The following is a 12208-nucleotide window of genomic DNA, read 5'->3' on the forward strand; positions in this document are numbered from 1 at the left end:
AGCATTGCTCACAGTGCAATATATAAATATACAAATAAATAAATATATATATATTTATATATATATGACACTTGGAGAGATGGGCATTAAAATACACTTATAAAATCAACCTCTTTTTAAGATTTTTATTTATTTATTTATAAGAGACACAGAGAGAGAGGGACACAGGACAGAGGGGTAAGCAGGCTCACTGTGGGGAGCCTGATGTGGGACTTGATCCCAGGACCCCGGGATCATGATCTGAGCCAAAGGCAGCTGCTCAAACACTGAGCCACCCAGGCATCCCTAAAATCAACCATTTTTAAGTGTGCAATTCAGTGGCATTAAGTACACTCACAATGTTGTACAAGCATCTCAGTCGTTTCGACTGTTATCTAATGTACAAAAATCAGGTTGTACAAACAGCTGATAACAATGATAATGCTCCCACAGCCCATATCACACTTCAGGCCGGTATGGGTATTCCCTTGCCTGAGGTGTTACTGGCTAAAAAAGACACCAGAAAACAAAATATTCAAATGCCCTCTTCCCTAGGCTGGTTGGCAGCTTACCGTGGCCCACAGATAGGAGAGGTTGCTGGGAAAACACCTCTGCTGCCCCCCAAGGGTGCAGCAGGGGCCTAGAAGAGAGCTTGAATCACTCAGGCTGGTTGCCTTGACCATGGCTGAATTTCAGAAGACACACCTTCACCACATGCCAACAGCATACCTTTTGGGGAAAAAAAAAAATGTGATGTGCGAGACCCTCACTTTTAAAATCAGAGTTTAATTCTTGAACTACGATAGCAGCCAGAGAACCAATGCTGGAGGATCCCACCCACGCCCCTACCTTCACTCCCACCCCAGTTCTCCCTGGGATTGGGGGACCCAAGACCACAGTTGGAGAACAACCTGACCCACCTTAGTGGAGCTCACCCCTGACTTTCCACAGGGGCACCTGAGACCCAGAGATAGGGACGGCTTGCCCAAACACGGTAGGTAAGTGGCAGAGCAAGTGTATCTAGTGAGAGCAGCTGGTAGCCTCGTGCGGCAGAGAAGACTCAGCAGGTGCCTGCTTAGCAGCAATTGAATGGGTACTCTCCTGTGCCGCTGTGACTTCCCTCCTCACAGTGTCTCCAGGAACTGTGAGTTATCACCACTCCACTTTTCAGATGAGAAAACTGAGGCTTAGAGTATGGTTGGGCCAGAGGACTCCTATGGCCAGTATTGTGAGTCAGGGTCCTCTCCCCAAAGCCCACACCGGTTCCATTCTGCTGGGCTGTCAGGTGTGGGCACCATCTATTGAGATGAGGCATCAAACCAGCCTTGCAGGGCACCTGGGTGGCTCAGTGCTTGAGCGTCTACCTTCAGCTCAGGGCATGATCCTGGGGTCCTGGGATCGAGTCCCACATCAAGCTCCCCTCAGGGAGCCTGCTTCTCCCTCTGCCTGTGTCTCTGCCTCTCTGTATGTGTCTCTCGTGAATAAATAAGTAAAATTAAAAAAAAAAAAGTCAGCCCTGCGTCTTCTGTGACTTTCCTAGACATGTACCCACTGGCCATCCCCAGATGGCAGAGACCTTCCACTTCCAAAGTTCCCAAGTTCAGGATGATTGGTGGATGGTGCCCTGGTGGTCAGAGCAACTCTCTTCTCTGCTTCACCTTGAGCCTTCCTGGGCTCCCCATTTCCCTCTGCATGAAGCCCACACTGTGATCAAGCCAGTGGACCTCAGCATGGTCTGGCTTGGCCAACCACACTTAACCTCGTTGGCCTTTCCTTTAGCTCTCATGGCCAGAGTTTCTGCTATGCTGTTCCTTCTGCCCAAAAGGCTCTGTACCGCTTCTGACTCCTCTTTATCTTTCAGGTTTTGTAAATGCCCCCTTTCTCTGGGAAGCCCTCCCTTGATCCTCTCTGATGAGATCAGGTTGCCTGGCCTTGGGACACACTGGATTTTTCCCATAGTGTTCACTGCAGTGTGAAAGAAATTTTTTTTTTTTAATTAATAACCTGCCAGGTGCCAAGGTAGCTCAGTCGGTTGGGTGTCTGCCTTTGACTCAAGTTGTGGTCTCCGCCTTTGACTCGAGTTGTGGTCTCCGAGTCCTGGAATTGAGCCCCGTGTCAGGCTTCATGCTCAGTGGGGAGTCTGCGTCTCTCTCTCTCTCTCTCTCAAATATAATCTTTTTTTTTTTAAATAAAGATTTTATTTATTTATTCATGAGAGACAGAGAGGCAGAGACATAGGCAGAGGGAGAAGCAGGATCCCCAAGAGGAGCCCTATACACGGCTCTATCACAGGACCCCGGGATCATGACCTGAGCCACTCAGGTGCCCCTCAAATAAAATCTAAAAAAAAAAAAAAAATGAATAACCTGCCCACACTGGACTGTGAACTTCATGAGAGCAGGGACCTTGCTGCCTTGTTCCTACTATGTGTCCCCAGTCTCTGCTGTACTGATTGGTACACAGTAGGTGCTTAATAAATACTTGATGCACGAGCAGGTGAAACTCTGGCCAGTGGGCCACTAACATAAGCACACTTGTAGTCGGGGACATGGGGGCATGAGCGAGAGGGCTGTACCTTTGCCAGAGATGTCTGTCCCCTCACTTGGGCTATGTGCCAGGGGACTGGTTCTCGAAAATGAGTGCAATCTCAGTTGAGCAAGCACCTGGGGTGTTCCCAGAGTTCTCTACTGAATTTCAAGAGCCTTTGTCCCTGGGAAAATCTTCCCCACCTGTCCTGTCTCCTCAGGTGTGCCTCCACACCACCCTCACCAGGACAATAAAGTGCTCCCGTGACTGGCCTGGGTCCCGGAGGAAGGGCAGCAAGAGTGGGGGACACACCCCTAAAACCACTATTGGAATTCGAAGGTAGGAGGGTGTAGAGGGCGAGATGGAGTCACTCATGTCAAGCAGGGGCCTGTGCCAAGCAGTGACACAAGCAGCTAAGGGTACCTCGGGTGAGATATCTCCAGGACCAGCACCAGCTGACAGCACCCCGGAGCTGATAACAAGCAGAAGCAGGGCAGGTGTGCAGCGGCCCAAGACCGATAAGTCCCTTTAGGAGGGAGAGGATGTTGGCAGCAAACTGGCTGACCCTGCTATGTCTGACCACTTAAAAAAGGCAGCTGCCACCGAAGCCGCTGCCAGATTGATCTCCGAACAGAACTGAGATCCTTCCCTGCTTGAACAGAATAAACAGCACCAAGGGCTGCCCCGGATCCGACCCAGGTCTCTTCTCAGCTGCACGCCCACAGACTGACTTCACCTTTTTGTTTTTTGTATTTGTTTTTTCATCAACTTCCTATTCCCTCTGTTATCTTGTCGGCTGGGTGACTTGTGTTCTGCTCCGTGTACCCGTGTAAGAAGCCAGGTTGGTCACATGGTGAAATGTCATTGAGTTAGGAATCCTGAACCTGCTTTACAACGATGTTAACCTTGCTTTATGACGGAATAAAACTGCCATTGTGGAAAGACACACTTGTCTCCTGACACGGAGATCTCTGAAATTATTGTGCCAGACCTGCTCTCTTGATCCTCGGGGAAGATGAGGCTCAGAAAGGAAGTCTTGAAACCAATTAACAGGGTTAGAACCAGATCGTGGGGGCCCTTAACAGGTGGGCCTAGATGCTTTCCACTTTACTGAACTCCCCTGCTTTTACTCCTGAATTTCTGAGAGCTGGAGAAGGCATGTTGATCATCAGCAACATCATCCTTGGCATCCCCATGGGACCTCTGCCAAGTGCCAACATGTGCCCCAGGTGGATCTTTCTTTTAATTTTTATTTTCCTAAAAGATTTTATTTATTTATTCACAAGAGACACAGAGAGGAAGGCAGAGACATAGGCAGAGGGAGAAGCAGGCTCCCTGCGAGGAACCCATCCCAGGACCCCGGGATCACGACCTGAACCAAAGGCAGATGCTCAAGCACTGAGCCACCCAGGTGTCCCCAGCGTCTATGTTCCTATCTGCTTCCTTTTATCCTCATTTTCAGATGCTCAGGTTCAGTGCACGGTTGATTCTTGCTAACAACGTAGGGTTCTGGGAGCTCCCTGAAGGAGGGCCACCATTGAGCTCACAATGCCTAGCAAAGTCTGGCCTGGGGGAGAAGCTCAAGAAGTGACTGGAATTGAATGGGATGAAGAAGACCAGCTTTCCATTTTTATATTTCTCCAAATGACTAACGGTGGTAGTCACCTAAACCTAAAGTTTAGGTAGTTAACACACCTAAACGATGTGTTAGGTCAGTGACACAATGGTTTGGGTCTGCTTGCAGCATCCCCCACCCCCCTCAGATCCCATCACCATCGTATGGGCACGAGGATGAGGTGGGATTTCTCCCTTTCCTCTGCTCTGTGCTGTGTAAATGCCCAAAATACTATTTTCATCCAGTAACTGAAAAAATGTTCAAATATTTAGCTGCCGTGTGCTGTGCTGTTTTCCCGGGATGGCAGCAAGCGGGCCTGCTGGCGGGTGTCGCCTTTGCGTTAATTAGGGAAAAGCAGCAGACGGGCCCTGGAAACAGCAAGGCGGGTTGGCATGGCGGCTCTTCACACCCAGAGGAGTTGGCTCAACAAAGCCCATTTGGCACATTTAATCCTGCTGAAAACCTGGCAGTTGGAGAGAGGTGACATCACTGGAATCAATTACCCCACAACTGCCAGTCCTGGGTAGAAATAACTCAAGAAATCAATTCATAATAACCACCCCATTCATCGAGGGCTGCCCGCCTGCCAACTTACCAACTGCCTGATTTACATTAACCCATTCGGCCTCATATCGGCCCTGAGAGGTGGTAACCTCGATTACCATCCTCCCCTTACCGGTGAGACTGTAGGCAGAAGGGCACCCTGAGATGGGGCACTTTGGCACGATGATTATTGTGGGTTAAAAAAGTCATCAAACCCCACAGCAGCTTCAGGAAAAGCTCTTTAGTTCCCCACCAAGAGCAGCCTAAGAAGAATTTAGGTGGAGGACCTGCTCCAGGAAGAGGGCTAGCACCATATATAACTACGTTAGGGTATGAACGAGAGGTGGCGGAAAGAGAGGGACCCAGCAAGGCCACTCTGATCAGAATCGTCTGTATGCCCCATAGAGAGGGGCACATTCCTTCTCTTTGAAGTCCAAGGTCCCCTACCCCCTTCTCTTTAGTTCACCATGACACATATACCTCATTGTGGCTGTCTTTGGTATTTCCATGTTTATGTGCATTCCCTGTGCATACAAAATTAAATCTGATTTTTCTCCTGTTCGTCTATCTTGTGACAATTTGATTCTTGGTCCAGTTAGGACCTTGAGAGGACAGGAGATTCTTGTTCCCCAGCAAGACCATGGAGGGTTAGAGAGGGGAAGTGTGGTAGGATGAGTAACGGGTCCCCTAAGAGATGAGCTTCCAATCTCTGGACCCCCCCCCCCATATGACCTTACGTGGACAAAGCATCTTTGCAGATGTGATCGAGTTAAGGACCCTTCGATGGAGGAATCATCCTGCATTATCTGGCTGGGCCCTACCTGCCATCACAAGCACGCTTATAAGACAGAGAAGGGTACTGTGCACATATCAGGAAAGCTGTGTGAAGACAGAGGCAGATACCGGAGCCATGCAGCCACAAGCCAAAGGATGCCCAGAGTCCCCAGAAGCTCAAAGAGGCAAGGAGTAGATTCTCCTTTAAAGCTTTCCGATGATATGTTGTGCTGCTGATACCTTGATTTTACCCTGGTGATACGGATTTCAGATTTCTGGCCCCCAAAACAGATAGAATAAATGTTTGGTTGCTTAAAACCAGCAGGTTTGTGGATGTTTGTTATAGAGCAGCCCCAGGAAAGCTCACACAGGAAATGACTTGTCCAAGGCCACCCAGGTGGAAGGTAGAGGGATTGGGCTCCAAATATAGTAAATGCTCAGAAAGCATTACCTGTTGTTGTTATTGTTGTTATTATTATTATTATTTAAAGATTTTGCGTATCCATTCATGAGAGACACAGAGAGAGAGAGGCAGAGACATAGGCAGAGGGAGAAGCAGGCTCCCTGTGGGGAGCCCAATACAGGACTCGATCCCAGACCCCCAGGATCATGACCTGAGCTGAAGGCAGATGCTCGACCACTGAGCCACCCAGATGCCCCTGTTGTTATTATTATTATTAATTACTCTCGCCTCTGGGAAGTCTGAGGATAAAAGCTCAAAAAGACCATGAATTTGGCCTACTTTATCCATCCCAACAGATGCTGTTGGGGAGAGACAGTCTGAGTAACCAGGATTTGATGATTCATTTTGGGAAGAAGCTATTAACCCTGGGTGGGGCCGGCTCAGGAAAATGATGAAACTTTTAGGGTGAACACCTCACCCCCACTGAGTCAGTTCTAACCACAAGACTAAACTCCACTGGCCAAGCTGGGCCTGCAGATCAGCTTGAAAGGGGGTTTGCCACCAGTGGAGCAACTAGGATGCCCCAACAATCCAAAAAGACGACACAGCTCCTCTGTGTCTGGCTGTATTTCCCCTGTAACACTCTGTTTATTGATGACTTCATCCTCTGTTCTCTTTGGTTCAGAATAAACACTCAAGGCATACTTACTGAACATGTGAATGTCTGCCCCACCACAGTAGGGAGGAACTGGTGGCCTGTAGCTCAAGCCTGCTCACTGAAGCCTTATGTGGCTTCCCCCTTCTTCCTTCCTTGCCTCCTCCTTTCCCTTCCTTTCTGTTTTTTTTTTTTTAAGATTTTATTTATTTGAGAGAGACAGAGACAGAGAGAGAGCGTGCACAAGCAGGGGGAGGGGCAGAGGGAGAAGCAGACTCCTCAATGAGCAGGGAACCCAATGTGGGGCTCGATCCCAGGACCCCAGGATCATGACCTGAGCTGAAGGCAGATGCTTAACCGACTGAGCCACCCAGGCGTCCCTCCCTTCTATTCTTGAACAATTCGATCCAAGAGCCATTTGGTGGGTCCCAGTAAGGTAAGCATCAGCAGCAGAGACACAGGGAGAGAGTATGTGCTGCTCCACAGAGAGGTGTCAGAACCCAAATGGGATAAGAAGAGTGTCCACGTGGGGTGAGGGTAGCCCACCACGGGTGGCCAGAGCTTATGTGAGTGAGGAGGGCATCCTTACAGAGAGGCAGCCCGGTGGAGTCTGAGCTCCAGTGGGCTGTAAAGGCCATCCTTGTTGGCAAGAGGGTGGCATCAACAATAGGAAATTGTTGCATATGGGGCCCAAATAAGTGAACACAATGAAAACAACAAGACAGGTTTCTCACAGTCAGATGAGGGAATTAACCAAAGTGGGAATGGGAAAAATGGGAATTTGCCCTGCAGACTTAGATGGTAATTGGATCCATTAGGATGAACTCATGGTTTTTAATATAGCAGAGGACTATGTAGACAAATATAGACAGATATTGCCGTAAATGTGTGTGTGTGTACATGGATGTGAACGTGCACATGTGTAATTCTATCCATGGAGAGGATCTAGGAGCAGTGACACCCCAATAACAAGAAGCACAGCTAGGTCTTGGTGTCTGAACACTGGTCTCCACTAAAGAACATTGGCTTTTTGGAGAAATGGCTGCTGTCAGGCCAAGGGCAGGAAGAGGGCAAGATGAGCCTGGAATATGTTGTGCTAGAGACTAAGGAAGTACTCCCAGACACAGAAGCCTGCCTGAAGGGGCCATCACAGGCCCAACCTAGGATAATTTGGGTATCCAAATAAAGAATAACAGTAACAGGGACTGGGTGGCTCAGTAGTTGAGCGTCTGCCTTTGGCTCAGGGTGTGATCCTGGAGTTCCACATCAGGCTCCTTGCCTGGATCTTGCTTCTCCTCCCTGCACCTTTCTCTCTGCCCCTCTCTGTGTCTCTCATGAATAAATAAATAAAATCTAAAAAAAAAAAAAAAAAAGAGTAACAGTAACATATTGTGACCCATGGAATCCTTTACATCAGTCTGTACTGACATAAATAAATGGGAAGTATGATGGACATTTACCAGGTCTCCAAGTACCTCCATATGAATTATTTATTTATTCATTTAAAAGATTTTATTTATTTCTTTGAGAGAGAGAAAGAACGAGCAATGGGGAGGGGCAGGGGGAGAGAGACAGAGAAGCAGACTCCCTGCTGAGCAAGGAGCCTGACACCGCGCTCTATCCCAAACTGGAGATCATGACCCAAGCCGAAGGCAGATGTCCAACCAACTGAGCCATCCAGTGCCCCTCGCTATGAAATATTTATTAATTTCAAGAAGGAAAAGAGCAGATGCACTGCACAGTGGAGAAGCCTGGAAGATAGCACCTCATTCAATTGATCAAAGTTAACATTACCAGTAGTGGGACGAATTGAAGTCATGTATCATCTGTTATGATGCAAACAAAAAAGACACAGCATCACTTCTGTGATAATTTGTGATGTATAGAATCCCCAATCTACCTCTAATCTAAGATGTCTGGGATGTCTGGCTGGCTTGGTCAGTAGAGCCTGTGACTCTCGATCTTGGGGTTGTGAGTTCGAGCCTCACATTGGGTGTAGGGATTACTTTAAAAAAAAGAATCTAACATATGATCTGAGGAGTGCCTGGGTGGCTCAGTTGGTTAAGTGTTTGCCTTTAGCTCAGATCATGATCTCTGGGTCCTGAGATTGAGCCCCATGTTGTGCTTCCTGCTCAGTGGGGAGTCTGCTTCTTTCTCACTCTCTCTCTCAAAATAAAATAAATAAAATCTTAAAAAAATAAAAGATGCATGACCTGAATCTAATCAAGAAGAAATGTCAGACAAACAGAAACAGAAATATTCTCCAAATAACTGCCCAATCTCATGTTGCCAAGGATGTGGAGAAAGGGGAGCCCTCTTACACTGTTGGTGGGAATGCAAGCTGGTGCAGCCACTCTGGAAAACAGTACGGACGTTCCTCAAAAAGTTGAAAATAGAGCTGCCCTATGACCCAGCAATTGCACTACTGGATATTTACTATAAGGATACAAATGTGGTGCTTCGAAGGGCACCTGCACCCCAATATTTATAGCAGCAATGTCCACAATAGCCAATCTATGGAAAGAGCCCAGATATCCTTCGACAGATGAATGGATAAAGATGTGGTCTATATATAATGATGGAATACTACTCAGCCATCAAAAAAGAAAACTTGTCATTTACAGTGATGTGGATGGAACTAGAGGGTGTTACACTAAGCAAAACAAGTCAATCAGAGGAAAACAATTATATGATTTCACTCATGTGTGGAATGTAAGAAACAAAACAGAGGATCATAGGGGAAGAGAGGAAAGAATAAAAGAAGACAAAATCAGAGAGGGAGACAAGCCATAAGACACTCTTAATCATAGGAAACAAACTGAGGGTTGCTGGAGGGGAGGGAGGTGGGGAGATGGGGTAACTGCATGAAGAACATTAAGGAGGACACGTGATGTGATAAGCACTGGGTGTTACACAAGACTGGTGAATCACTGATCTCTACCTCTGAAACCAATAATACATTATATGTTAATAGAATTTAAATTAAAAGAATAAAGCATCTAAAAAAAAAAAAACCAAAACAAATAACTTCCCTCTCTAACATTATCCAGGTCATGAGAACCAAAGAAAGACTCGAGAATGTTCCAGACTGAAAAAGACTCAAGAGACCTCACAGGACAACTAACTATAGGCAACATGAGATCCTGAACTGGACCTTTTGGCTACAGAGGACATCCTGTAGAAGAATGGTGAAACTTGAATAGGTCTGAAGTTTAGATGGTAATGATGTATCAGAGTTAACTTCCGGCATTGATGGATGTATTGTGATTCCACTGGAGAATATCTTTGTTTGGAGGAAACACACATTGAACTATTTAGGGTGGTGGGGCATTGTGTCAGCAACATATGCTCAGATGGTTTAGGGGTAAAACGTTACTTGAATTGTACTCCTAACTTCTCTGTAAATTTGAGATTGTGTCAAAAGAAAAAAAATGTTCTGTGTGGCTTACACAGTGTTTTTTAAAAATTTGAATTAGTTGCCAACAACTAAAAATCAAGAGACTTTACCTCTAATCCAGGTTTCTGACTTCTTGAGAAATCTGAAATGCTAACAATCTGAGCAATGAATGGCCAGGTGAATAGCCACAGTGCCCTTTATTTTTAAAGACTTTTAAAGATATTTAAAAGACCTATTTAAAAAAATAAAAAAAATAAAAGACTTATTTATTTGAGAGAGAGAGAGAGAGAGAAAGAGAGAACGTTTAGGGAAGGGGAGGGGAGGGGAGAGGAGGGAGAGGATCCGAGCAGACTCTGAGTGCTGAGCCTGACGTGGCACTCAATCCCACAACCCTGAGATCTTGACCTGAGCCATAACCAAGAGTAAGACACTCAACTGATTGAGCCACCCAGGTGTCCCCACAGTGCCCTTTAGATAGGCCATGTGACCCCTACTCCACAGTCTCCATCACTCTTTACTGTATAACATGTAGCCCACAGCATCCATTATGCTACCAGCTGGCCCCTGGGATCAGCTCACTCCCTATCATAAACTATGGGAATCACCCCAGAGGAGGCACTTAAAACATTTGTTGGATGAATGGGTGGGTAGACAAGATGGGTAGATAGATGAACTTTCAAGATATTCCATTAATCTGGAGCAATGACCTTTCTCAGCACATTTAATGTTCCATGGCAAGACAGTTCTTATAGACTTGAATTTCTTGTGTTAGCCATAGTTTCTGGGTCGTTTGGCTAGCATGGACCACGTTGTGAAATCAGGGTGTTGCCTGATGCTGGAGGTCCTCATCGTAGGTTGTGATCTCTCTGTGGAATTGAAGGAGGTGTCTGAAATGTGGGTGGGGTACTGGCACTGGGTCAGGGTGCTGGGTGGGATGGCAAGCCTTCAAGGAGATGGTATCTCAGGATGCCTGAGGTGATGAGGTTGGGCGGGGTGGGAACAAGCCAAAGCTGATGGCTTGGGCTCCTATCAGTGGGAGATCTGACTTGATGGGGCATGTCAGGATCTGTGTCATGAGCAAGAACGATGATAGCTTTGTCTCCCTCAGACCCCCTCACTTCCTGACTGTACCTGGGTTATACTTGTCTTGGAACAATCTCTTCTTCCAACTGCCCCCTAAAAGATTAACTTACAAATATTCAATACAGTTTGGCCATTATTTTTCTGGCACTAGTGAGTTCTCATTGCCCTTAGGATAAAATCCAAACTCTGTATCACTCCCTACCTAACCCAACATGCCCTGCTCACCTCCCTGAGCTAAACTCCTATCTCTCCCCTCCTATTCCCTCCCCTGGCCCACCGGATTGCTTGCACACACCAGGCTTTTTGTCACCTTAAGGCTGTTGCACAGGTTCCAGCCACTCCGGTTGTCTCCTACTTCTCCTTCAGGTCTCAACTCTTCATAGATACTTATTGCGCCGACCTCCTATATCCTCTTTCTCTCAGTACCTCTCTGACACTCTGCTGTTTTATTTTCTTCGTCTCTAGTTACGAGTGTCTGAAAGGATCTTATTTGTGTATTGTATTGTGTTGTCTCCCGAAGCAGAATGCCAGCACCAAGAGAGCAGGAGGGTTGCTGTACTGTTCATAACTTGGATCCACGATTCCTACCTAGCACAGTGCGTGGTACCTACGAGGCACACAATCAGTATTTATTCTGGAATGAATGAGAAGCTCTTAACAACTGTGCGCTAGATTTTTCGGAGAAGACGGGCATTGGGTTTTAGGCCACCAGCATCTAGGTGGATTGTGACTGATGTGACTTGTGCTCTAAGGGGCGAGAAGCATGTATCCTGGGCTGTAGAGGCGAGGTTAGGTTTGGCGAAAGGAGTGTCCAGTCGGGTGGTGGTCGAGTTGGATTGTAAACCAGGCCGGGTCCATCAGGCAACATCGGGCTGTTCGGGTCAGGCTGGACCGCAGATTTTGAGAAACAGGCGTCTCAGCCAGGCCTGGCTGCGCTAAGCTTGTGACTTGAGCAGTGTCCAATAGGTCTAACATCATTGAAGAAGAATCAAACGCCCCCATTGGCTGCAGCCAAAGAGAACTGTGACCCAAGCAGTGCCCAACGGGTTATTTGGGGCTGTTGGAGGCCGGGCTCTGTTTCTGGGGAAACAGGTGTCCTCGGGGGCGCTGGCTGCGTTGGGCTGAAACCCGGGCTGGCAGGTGGGCTGGGATGTAACCTGAGCGGTTTCACGCCCCCAGGAGGCGAGGACCGGACCCGAGCCGGCCCGCCCAGGTTGGGGGCGGAGGGGGAAT

The sequence above is a fragment of the Canis lupus genome, chromosome 26 (genome assembly GCF_011100685.1).
Source record: "Canis lupus familiaris isolate Mischka breed German Shepherd chromosome 26, alternate assembly UU_Cfam_GSD_1.0, whole genome shotgun sequence".
Taxonomy (NCBI): domain Eukaryota; kingdom Metazoa; phylum Chordata; class Mammalia; order Carnivora; family Canidae; genus Canis; species Canis lupus.